At 44.4% G+C, this 12,613-nt stretch overlaps 1 protein-coding gene across 2 annotated transcripts in view; it reads right to left on the minus strand.

Moving 5' to 3' along the window:
- Window positions 1-9,738: 9,738 nt before the first annotated feature.
- Window positions 9,739-12,613, minus strand: part of ca8 (carbonic anhydrase VIII) — a 28,884-nt gene continuing 26,009 nt past the window's right edge. For both annotated transcript variants that reach the window (XM_074687896.1, XM_074687895.1), the window contains exon 9: window positions 9,739-9,817. The gene's annotated coding sequence lies outside the window, so the exon portion shown is untranslated. The remainder of the gene's footprint in view (window positions 9,818-12,613) is intronic.

The raw sequence follows: 12,613 nt of genomic DNA on the forward strand, positions 1-12,613 counted from the left end.
GACTCTAAGCACACATTGATAAATCTATCACAAGTCAGCTGCAAATATTGAAACAAGCCGTAGGAGTGTTGACTGACTTACTGCCAGATTAAACTGACTGAAGAGAACACATATTCAAATAAGGGAACACTGTGTGTGTGTGTGTGTGTGTGTGTGTGTGTGTGTGTGTGTGTGTGTGTGTGTGTGTGTGTGTGTGTGTGTGTGTGTGTAATTGAGTTTGTGTACTCGCAGGGGGAGGCTTCTGTCACACCTTACACACATTTGTCCTCCATCTCTCTTTTTTTTTGTCCTTACTCAACACTTGTTTGAGCTCCTTTGACATAAACTCCATTATCCATGTGGTGTGTCATGCAGGAGATCTGTGGTTCTCCTGGGGTGTTGTTGAAGCTCAGGTTGGTTTGATAGCTCATCTGTGTCACTGGGTCTGGTGTCTCTCATCTTCCTCTTGACAACAGCTCTTACATTCTCTATTTAGGGGTTCAGGACCAGACAGTTTACTGACGAGCACATATTATCATTGTCATTTAGGCAGGTTTTGGTACTTTTGGCGCTATGGGCAGGAGCCAAGTCCAGATGGAAATCTTCATCTTCAGGCTCTAAAATGTCCCAATAAATGTCCATGTTTATTCTGGACTTTAGAAAACACAGTGGACCAACAGCAGCAGATGACATGACCCTCCAAACCATCACTGACTGTGGAAACTTTACCCTGGACTTCAAGCAGCCTGGATTCTGAGCCTCTGCTTTTTCTCCAGACTCTGGGTCCTTGATTGACTAATGTCATGAAAAATCACTTTCATCTGGAAAGAGGACATTGTACCACTGAGCAATAGCCCAGTTCTTTTTCTCCTCCGCCCAGGTGCATCTATCTAGTAACCTGCTAGGATCCAGCACTTTGTGAACAGGCTGTGAACAGTCTAACCTTGCAGAGCAGACGGACCTGCCTGATTCAGTTTCTGAACTCCTACAGGTCCATCTTGTCAGGCTCCAATGACCAACGATTTCACTCGGCTAAATTCTGACTGGCCCAATTAGGGAAGAGAGGCGGGAGCTGTGGGAGCAGACGTGACGTCAGCAGACTTTCATATTTGTCAGCGTTTCTTTGATTCTTAAGTTAAATTTATAAAAACGGAAGCTGTCGTCTAACACCTTTTTCACAGCTGTTTCTCGTGATTCAGTAGTTGTTCATCTATTGTTTCTTAGAAGCATCGGCGCACATAAGCTACGTCATACCGTGGCTTGATGTGGATTGGCCCGTGGTGAGTGTGTTAATCAGAACGGTCGTCCAATCACCAGCTGCGGATTTTTTTTTAAGTCTCGCCTCTGAAAAAAATCAGAAGAGCTGCTACCCAGACGGACTTGTGAAATATTTCCGTGTCAGATATATGAAACTGTCCGTCCGGCATGTCAGGTTATCAACAGCCAGCTTCTTCAGCAAAAACCTCAACGCTTGGTTAATGCTTGATGTGGCCACAAGGTTCGTGTGACTTCGTGCATATGAAAGACATCATTTCAGCAGCCTCGCCCCTTCGCGACGAAAATTTCCACATCACCCACATCCAAAAGTTTTTAACTCCCATGCACACTTGAACAGGAGCTTATAGAATCTGAAGTACAAAAAACTGTGTGATGAACAATTCCCGGGGTCAAATTGTGGCCACAATTGGTAGGGAAGAGCAATTGGTGGAAAAAAATGCTCCGTGTAAACAACTTCTCCTGCTCTTGTTTAGTACTGTGGTAGACATGACTGCCCCCTGCAGTTTGGGAACGGACACCACACAAAGTGTTGAAAGTCTTAATAATAATAATAACAATATCCTTTATTTAACCACGTAAAAACTCACTGAGATTTAAAACCTTTTTTCAAGAGTGACCTGGCCAAGACAGCCGCACAAAACAGAAAATAAAACAAAGTGCAGTCACATATACACACTACATAAGCTCAATAGCAATGTATAATTACACAGTGCAGTCACAAAAACCGATTGAGGTGATTTTTCTGTCTTTTATAATTGTTTTAAATTCCCTTAGAGTTACAAAATGTGTCAATTTCAAGTCCTTCTGCACATCATTCCAGGCAGACAGGGCAGAAAATCTGAAAGCTGTTTTGCCCAGTTCAGTTCTTACTCTCGGGACATGCAGCTGTATGATGTCCTGAGAGCGCAGGCCATATCAGCTGAGGTTTCTACTCGTGTGAACACAGGTATGTAGGAAGAAGTCCAAGAATAGATTTATAAATGAAAATCAGCCAATGAGAGTGTCTGCGAGTGTACAAAGAAGGACAATGAACAATAGCATATGGGGAACAGTGATGAACTTGATAGCTGCAACCAGTAATAAAATGCAGGGCACAGTGATATACGGTATCTAATTTCTTTAAAAACTGATTCATTCAGCATTCATAAAAGGCAGGTCTTCATAGTCCAACAAGGGTATAAATGTTGAGGTGATCAAATGTCTGACTTTTAGAGATAAACATAACTTATTTCCAAATAAGAAACCCAATTGAAGTTTCAGCTTAGCAGCAAGTTTGTCAATGTGCAATTCAAAAGATAGATTGTCATCAAGAAGAATGCCTAAATATTTACAAGACGCTACCAAAAAAAAAAGGCCACACGTTATTCCGTGCTGATTCTGTGCATGCAGCTCATTTTCCAAGTGCCGCGTCACTGTCAGACTTTAGTGTCTCCCCCTTCATGTGGAGGGATCAATCCACACAGAACAACATGTTCTCGCCATTGAAGATTGCAGATGCATTTTTCCAACCAGGAGGTCACTTTTAGCGTGTGCTTTGGCTCCCTAGTAGGTACTTCAACACACATTTTGGCCCCCAAGCAGGCACTTAATGGGTTGTTTGGCTCTTAAATTAGCAGTCTAGCCATGTTTTTCAAAAACTGGGCCACAAGGGGAGGCAACCCTCCCTGTGCACACCACTGTGGTCAATAACTGTGTTCCAATTCAGGGTCTACAGCCTTCAAAGGACCCAGCTTTCGCAGCCTGCATAGAGCACAAAAGCTGAACTGAGTTGAGATGGTCTGGTCTATGGAGCATTTCCTGTTTGTCACTCTGGACGTCACGTAGCGTCGCCCTCACCTGTCAGGCTTACATTAGTGACATCATATAAATTCAGCATGGCAAGCTCTTCAAACACAAGAAAACCAAAAGCTTACATTTCAGACAGGATGAGTTTTTTGTACTGTGACAAAGTGGGTGAGCCCTTTCAGTGGAGATAACATTCAGCACATGACTCTTTTTAGTTGTTGTTTTTTTTTTTTTGCTGCAATTTAGTTTTGCTTTTGTAATATTGGCTGCACTCACTATCACAGGTTTGTTTGTGTTCGCATTATGTCACAGATCACATCAGAGCACAGGTAAGTTAAAGCACACACTCAGCCTTTAGTTGTTATTTTTATTTTAATTTTGGGTTCATAATATTTTAAAAGCTTTTCTTAGTCCAAACTTACCTTTTGTTTGTTCTATTTAGTTGCCATGCAGTGCCCACCAGTAAGAAGGGAGTCCGCCTACACTTCCTGGGTTGATGTCATTACTGACATCACTGGGCTGTACCAACTGTGTGGGGGACTTGCTGCTAATTGGAGTTGTATTTTCTTTAGTGTATTGTTGAGGAGGACTTTTTTTTCTCTCTTTAGGAGGTCATTTAGCTCAAGAAAGCTAAGGCTAAGTTATGAAGTTGATTCTCTTTGTTTTAGGTGTAAGAGTAATGGTTGTTTCTTGTGCTGTGATATCTCAGCTGCTTTCAGCTGCTCTTAGCTGCTCACCTGTGGCTACTAGGGTAATTGGGAGACCATAAAGGTAGCACAGGTGTGCTTTATGGAGGGGGAAGTGAAGGCTGTGCTGCTGCTAACACGTGCCTTCTTTTGATATGGTTATGAGTTAATGTGGGGGTTGGTAGATCAAATACAAAAATCTGTATCAAGTGCCAGCTGTTTTAGGTCAACTGCTTCTCTTTTTTCAGAGTACTAAATTGATTAAATATGTTGATTGAATTCCCTGTTTAGAAAACAAATCAAAAATCAATCAAGGAAGTTTTTTTTCAGAAAACACACTCAAACACAAACAAATGTTTACATACGTAAACACGGTTTTATGAATGAAGTGAACCTGTAACCTAGTGACCACTTCCCCTCATGGTAGGAACATTATACCAAATTAATCACACCTGTGGATGCGACGTCACACACTGCGCACCATATGAGCGCCGTGCACCCACAGGCTCGAAAGGTTACAGGTTTACTTCATTCATAAAACCATATTTACCTATGTAAACATTTGTTTTATTTCATTTCAGTGAACCTATAATCTAGTAACAATACTATACCAAATCAGTCACGAGGAGAGCAAACTGGCACAACCACAGGGCAAGGCCATGCAGGCAAATCAAACAACAGCACATAAGTAGTTGAGATCAATCCATTTTATTTACATCAGAAAGAGATGTGCAAACACAAATTTCCAAACAATATAATTAAACAGCCTCTTTAGCCAATGTGGCACCACCAAGACTACCTGAGCACCCATCAGCCTCACTCTCCTGATAAATGCTGGCAGGAGAGGGAGCGGAGGAAAGCATATAACTTTACCTGTGGCCATGGAATACTTAGAGTGTCGGTCCCCAAAGGTCCCGAAGGACCCTGCACTGATTACCAGAGGAGATAGTGAATGTTGTCTACCGTGGCAAAGAGGTCTGCCTCTGCCTGCCCACAATGAAGCCAAATCTGGATCACAATCTGCGGGTGTAAACACCACTCTCCAGGCTGGCGTCCCCCCCTCCCATGAGTGCAGATCTGCTCCTGCATTCGGGGATCCAGGAAGATAAAGGCCCTCAGAATTGCATCCTTGGACTGAGCCCACAAGAGCAGCCAATGCACCCTGGCATGCAGTGTTGGAGATTTCACTCCACCCTGATGATTGATGTAAGAAACCACTGCCCTGTTGTCTATCCTTATATGACCTGCTTGACCCTTACAAGCGGGAGAAAGTGCCTCAAAGCCAGGTAAACTGCTTCCATCTCGAGGAGATTCACATGCAGCCTTTGCTGTGACGGCTCCCAGTGACCCCAGATAGACCTGCCTTCACAAACGCCCCCCCAGCCTGCCTGGGAAGCATCTGTTGTAATAGTCGCTCTGGCACCCCCTTGGCCCAACCCCACACCATCCTGTACGGCCCGAGTGTTTCCACCAAGTGAGAGTCCTGAGGCCTGGGTCAGGGTGAGTTTCTTCAACCTGTCTCCTGGAAGACAGGCCCCCTGCTGGCCAAACCAAAGCTGGAGTAGGCATGTGTGCATCAGACCTAAGGGAACAACTTGGGCAGCTGTAGCAAAAAGGCCCAACATCCTCTGCCACTGCATTAATGACATCATTCTGGGAGGGGTGCAGCTTGTAATGCATTCCTGAATCGTTGGTCTTCTCTTTGGGGACAAGACATCATGGTGTCTAAATCCAGAACTAGCCCCAGGTACTCAACTGACCTGGCTGCTCTTTTCCCCTGTTGAGATGCAGCCCGAGGGACACCAGATGAGAGACAACTTCTGCTGTATGACAGTGCAAGGTTCCTTGACGTGGCACAAATAAGCCGGTCATCCAGGTAGTTCAACACCTGAATACCCTTTTTTCGTAGGGGGATGAGGCCTGCATGCAAACATGTTGTAAATGTATCAGTGACAGGGACAGGCCAAAAGGCAGGACTCGTACCTTGGAAGGAAAACTGGAGAAAAGGCCTGTGAGCTGGGTCTATGGGGATATGGAATATGCATCACGAAGGTTCATTGAAGTGAACTAGTCGCCTGCCCTTAAAGCCTGAAACAACGCCTTTAGCCTCAGCATTTGAAAAGAAAGAACCTTGAGGCACCTGTTGAGCTGGCGCAGGTCTAAAATTGGGCAGAAACCACCTGTCCTCTGGGGTACGATGAAGTAAGCGGAATAAATCCCCTGACAAATCTCAGCTGGAGGGACGTGCCTTTTTGCCCCCTTCCTTAACAGGGCAGAGATTTTGCTTGCAAGAATGAATGAATGAGATGCATCCTTTACCATCGTTTCTAAAACCCCTCGAAAGTGAGGGGGCCTGGCCATGAACTGCAGGCGGTATCTGGACTCCAGCGTGTTTATCACCCATGGACACCTGGTGCACTGACGCCAAGCACTGAGTTGGGATTGGTTGAAAGCTGGTGTCAGGGTTAGCACACTGTCAGGCCCGCTGATGGGGCTTTGCTGGGTCTCTAGCAGTGCACTCTCCTTACATGGCCCGCACTCAGGGAGGAACCCTGTCCACCAAACCGAGGGCGTGACAGGTTTCCACGTCTTTCCCCAGGACTCCGAACAACAAGCCCTGGCTTCCCAGACAGCTGTATTGACTGCATGCGTGGCCTGATTTTCTGAGCATCATCCAATGCAGCCTCAGCTTGAGGCCTAAACACTCCCACAGGAACTATAGCAGCTTCCAAGACAACTGTATGGTCAGCATCAGCCAGTCCAGACTGACTAGGCCATATATGATGCAGAGTCATTGTCAACTGTGCCAGGGAGTTACCAAGCACCTTAGCTTGAGTGCTGGCACCTTGGATCACTGAAGGTCCATAACCTTCACCATTTCAGGCAAGAGGTCAACTGGGCTCTTTGACTCCAGGTCCTGTATCAGGCCCTCTAGATACACCAACAGTAAAACATTCGTATTTGCCAGTCTGGAGGCCATGGCCACAGACTACTGTGCCTTCACCACCAACCCATCAGTCCTGCGGCACTTCTTATTTGGGTGACGGACAGCTCTACTACCCATGGGTGGAGCTCCAGCCAGTAGCGTAAAAGTGGAAGCCACCTTTGATACACCATCCAGTCTCTGCTCAGCTGCACCACTGAGGAGGTTAAGTGCAGAGTGGGGAGCATGGGCCTTTCAACTGTGAGCCCAAGATCCCTGAAGACGTTTCTCAAAGTCAGTATATATTGATAAGAGGGCCTGTTTTGGACTCCCAGGTTCCCAGTGTAGAGCAGAGGCCTTCGGTGAGAATGATGGTGAAGGGAGGCCAGCCGCAGCTGCTGCTCGTGAGAGCAGGGCCTCGACTGAAAAATTACAGGACCCAAGACAGTCCTGACCCCCTGGGACCGCAGCCAGAGCTGTCTGTCTGATCCGAGTTGTCAGAGGCAGCAAGGGACACCGCATCAGGGTGTGGAGCCTGCCTTGGCAGAGTAGTGCTGGGCTGCAGCCATGCTTTCGATGGTCTTATGCATCTCCTCCAATTGCCTCTATAAGTGATCCACCCTAGGATCACCAGCCTGGTCCTATTCAATCCACTTCCGCTTCTTGGCCCGCTTCCCTCCAGTTGAAGTCTTTGAAGATGGAGGGGGCTGGTCTTGGCCAGGGGGCACATCAATCTCCGGGCCATTGTCCTTCTCCTCAATCCCCAAGGAAGCCATACTGAGGCTCACCAAACAATCTTATGTATTTACTTATTTTATCTTTTTATTTACTTATTTATATTTTTTCTTACTTTATATTTACTTTATTTTATATTTCTTTTATTATTATTTTCTGTGTCCTTCCCCTGGAAAAGCCGCAGAGGAAAAACAGGAAAAGCACACATGCAGCAATGTGAGCTGTCAACATCCAAAATCCTTCAGTGCCAAGGACAGAAGTAGTTTAACCAAAATAAGAAAATCAAGAAGTGATTAGACTTGTAAAAGAAAAAAATATACATATTATTTTTGTCACCCGGCTATGCTCAGATTCTCCCAGAATCCCTCACAGTCTCTACTGCCCAGACTCTGGCTGCACAACTGCTGCTAATGGCTGTGCCTGTGACAGAGATATTTTCGCTTCAAAACTCTACAATGGTAAATGCAGGAGCCATGCTGTCCACTATACAGTCTATGTCCCTATGTCCATTATGTATTGCTTTGGAGCTAGAATAGTATAGTTATGAAAGTGTGTGTACACACACACACACACACACACAGACACATAGACACACACACACACACACACACACACACACACACACACACACACACACACACACACACACACACACGTAAACCCCCTTTCCTCTCAATTCTCTTTCTCTCTCACCTTCTAGTCTCTCCACCACTCTCCCTCTCTCTCCCTCACACACACACACACACACAGGTACTTTAACAAGTTCTCATGTATTTATAGAGGGTTACGGCTTTGCAACCAACCACGCTCCCACATGTCTCATGACATGTAGGTGTATATTTCTGACATACTGTTTTGGGGCTAGAATAGTAAAGATATGAAAGTGTGAGCACGAAGCGCACTTGACTGTGCATGAGGTAATTTTGATACCTGTTGAATCAGAAATAAGAAATGTTAAGAAGTGTTTTGCAACATCACTCCAAAACAAAGTCTGGTGACATCAGTGTTTCTGAACTATTCCATGGAAATTGTCTTATTTGGTATAATGCTCCTACCATGAGGGGAAATGGTCACTAGGTTACAGGTTCACTGAAATGAAATAAAACCCACACATATGATTTTTTCCTTACTGAGAAGATTTTAAAAAAGAAGTGTTTCTCCTCTGTAAATCGCATAAAACAAACCAAAACAACACATTTTTCCACAGTAAATTAAAACCTTCATCAGTGTTTTTAGAAATTTATATTCAACATTTTGGAGGGGCCTTTGAAATGGGACAGCCTTTGATGCACCGCTGTGACTTAATCGGTCTACAAATTCAGCCCCTGGATTGGGACACCGGTACAGACTCACTTCTGGACATTTGTACTTCAGCAGTGTTCACCATCATTATGTTGCTGACTGAAACAAACTAACAGAGACCATTTACAGGCTCAGGGGACCTTTGCAGATATTCCCAGTTCATCTGTTTGTTACAATCAACTTTTTCACGGTATTCCAATTTATAAGATACTGACTTTTGGGGGTTTCATTAACTGTAAGCCATTATCACCAGAAAACATCACAAAGTGCTCAGGAGCTTCAGGTTGTTTTTCTCTCAGCCTTGTGAGAAGGAATAAAAACAAATGTTTCAGTATTTAGTTCTTCAGTTTATTGGTGCTTTTTAGTAACAGTCAGCAGCCATAGATGAGCTCACTGCAGGAGGTCCGATCAACAGTTTTCACAGACATTTGATCCTCCTGAATCACAACCAGAAAAGAACCCTAAAGGTTAGTAAATGAGTGTTACCACAGTTTTGGGTGGATATCAGTCTAAGCCTCTAACACACAAACACAAACACTGCAGAGTGAAGAAATGAAATCACTGTTGAGCCTGAAAGCTGCTTCATGTGTTGATCTCCTCCCCTGTCACAGCCATAAGTCTGAGCTCCCTCACACCAATGGTAACAACAGGAACTGTTTGATCAGTCTGTATGTGAGCCATGTGAGCCACGTGAATATGGGCATTATTAAAACCTTAAAACCTGGTCTAGAATCAACAACTTCACAGGCCTCGACTTGGAAAAAAAAAAAAAAAACAATCCCCACTTCCTGGCGAGGTGAGATGCAGCTCATTTTACCATCTCATAAATGAATAAAATGTAATGATCTGCTTTGTGATCCCAAACTATAAACCATCGGACAGCCAGAAAATAAAATACAAAGCTTGAAAAAGATAAACCATATATTACACACACACACACACACACACACACACACACACACACACACACACACACACACACACACACACACACACACACACATACATCAAGAAAACAGCACTCATTAGAGGTGTGAGATCCACAGTTTCTTCCTCAGTTTGTCTCTTCTTCTTCCCCTTCTTCTTATCCTTCTTCTGTTTCTTTTTTGTTTTCTTCTTTTCTCCTCCTCTGTAGTAAAAGAAAATTACAGAAACTTAACTTGAGTAAAACTTAAAATAAAAGGTGTTTTTTAAATTTCATCTTAAAAGTTTTGTATCGACATAAAAAGTACCGCCATGTGTCCACATTTAATCAGGTGAGCCTTCAGGTGAGCCCCGCCCATTGATCACATAAAAAACGTTAGGAGCTCATCAAAGGAGGCCGCTGTGGCTCGGTTGGAGTGTTGCCCTGCTTTGTTACTGCACAGAGGATCGTTAAACTGGGGCAAGGTTTTTCTCCCAGACTTGCGATGAATAATGACTCAGCTTCCTTGTGAAGCTGGGGCAGAACTGCAAGGAGTGTCTAGTTGGACTCAACGTGAGCCACATTCACCTGACAAGTCCATAAAAATGTCTGAATGTTAAAAGACATCCGCAGATGCGCAGTACTCTCTGGAGCGCTGACTCCACTTCCTCCTTTCTTTGAGGGGCAAACGTAAAAAAAGTCTTCGTCAGTTCAGAGGTCAGTACAGCCACACAGCGCTGTCTGGAGTGACACAGGCTGTAGCAGAGGACTAACCCGGAGCGGACCATGATGGAATATTGGTGAAAAACATGAGTTTTTGGACGATTAATGCAGTTTTAGGAGCAGCGCTGTCTATGCCCCGATGGATCCCATTATACAGACGTCTGCTGCACGATTTTGGATCTAAATATCTCCTGAAGCACTGCTTGGATCAGGAAAGCCTTCTGGGTGAGTATTTTATTCTACTTCATTCTATAAACAATGTAAAAGCTGTTTTAACCGAACTTATCCTTTAACAAAGACATCTGTTTCTGCAGCCTTCAACCATCAACCACACCATCCTCCTTTCCCTTCTACTCAATACAACACATCCCAGCATTGCACTCTCCTGAATCAAATCATACCTCACAGACAGATACCAGTTCATCCATATCAACATCTGTACCTCCCCTACATCTCCCCAGTCCCATGGCATCCCCCAGGGTTCCGTGCTTGGTCCCCTCATCTTTATTCCCTACAGTCTCCCAAGCTGTAAAAATAATCCCTTGTATCTACTTCCACTGCTACGCTGATGACATCTGACTTTACATCTCAACCAATGCCATCACTACTCCAACCCTCTCCACCCCGACCAACTATCTGACCAAAACCACATCCTGCATGCAACTAAACTACCTCCAACTCATCTGTGCTTTAGTCAGTCCACAGGTAAACCTGACTTTATATCAAATGTTACTGACTGTTTAGTGCCAGTATTCAGCCTCTGTTCAGTTGAACCTCTCTGCTCCTCCACCTCCTGCCTCACCTCCTCTCTGATGTCCTGTCTCAGGTTGGTTTGTGCTGCTGGGACCAGATGAGTATCGTTTTTCTAATACAATGGTCCTCTGTTCTTTTTCTGTTCTTTTTCTCATCTGTCTTCTCCTCTTTCATCCTCCTGGCATTCTCACCTCCCTTCACCATAGTAGCCCTCTTTTTCCCTGCTCATACTTTTTTTTCTCTCTGTTTTTCCTTTCACTCTCAGCTTCCTGCTTCTCTCTGGCCCTTGTGTATGAGCCCAGTGTCTGCCGATGGCTGATCGCAGTGTGGAGGGGTTATGAAACAACCTCAGTCTTCATTCACTGATCAACTGTTGCTGCGTGAAAGGTCAAAATCTCTCACCTGACTGTTGGAGGGTGAAGGCTGTGAGTTATTCATTGAAATTAAAACCTGAAGACTAGAAAAATGTTTGAATAGTTAAGTTCATAACCCACTGAGTACCATGTGAAATACCTTTAACACCATAAGGGTAAGGCCCTTTGTATCGGCGTGTCTCTGGATTCAGTCATCAGTGTTTGATAAGAAAGCAGAGTAAGAGGAGATCCTAAAAGTCTCCACCTGCAGGACTTTTCTCTGTCACTGTAATATCTGACAAATTGTCAAAGCACCACGGACAAAATGATAAAGGTTGCTTGTCAAGAGGAGCGCTGCTCTAATCTCTAAGATTTAACACAAAATTATTCTTTAGGATGAAGTTTTATCATCTGAAGGATTGTGTTGCAAAGTAGGACAAATTTCCAGGACTTTCACCAGTGAAGGTCAAAAATAAAAACATGCAATCAAGTAGTTTCAGGTGAAGAGCAGGATCTTTTCTGTTTTTGTTCTTTTCTGGGGGTAAGCCAACTCCAGGAAATTCTGCCTCTCAAAAGTTTCTGGGCTCTTGTTGAAAGAGGAGGCATGAATTGATACAATGACTTCGTTTTTAACCTGATTAAACAGATAAATCTAAAATATCTGCATTGAAATTAACAAGTAGAAGTTTTGTTTAAGGGGATATTTTGAGTTTGTTAATTTACCAAAACTATGACAACATCATCATGCATACCACTTGCTGGGACAGTCATGGCAGAACAGTGCTACTTATCTCTAGACCCAGGCAAAGCCTTGTATGAGAGACCCTGGTTGCAGGGAGCAGATACCTTTAGTAACAGCCCTGGAAACCAATAGTCCCGCTGGACCCCCAACACAACCCTCAGAGAGACCCTTCATTGGGCCCTCAGTTTCAGGGTGCCATCCACACCTGACCCCTGCCAATGAGTAGATTTTAGATGACCTCAGCAACATTTGTCAAAGACATGAACAGGGCCCTACCCTTGAAACTCAAACTGTATCTCCCGTGTGTCCGTCAGCTTCAGGAGTCTCTCATGGAGCTTCCTCCACCACTCTACATTATACCCAGCCTGGGTCAGCTGTTCTACGCTTTCCCATCCTGAGCCACCCAATGGTTTGTCAGGACTTCTTTCTGGCCAACCAAAAGCTCACAGC

This window comes from Halichoeres trimaculatus, unplaced genomic scaffold, assembly GCF_033239565.1.
Source record: "Halichoeres trimaculatus isolate MK-OKI-2021-1 unplaced genomic scaffold, fHalTri1.1 fHalTri1_scaffold_15, whole genome shotgun sequence".
Lineage (NCBI taxonomy): Eukaryota > Metazoa > Chordata > Actinopteri > Labriformes > Labridae > Halichoeres > Halichoeres trimaculatus.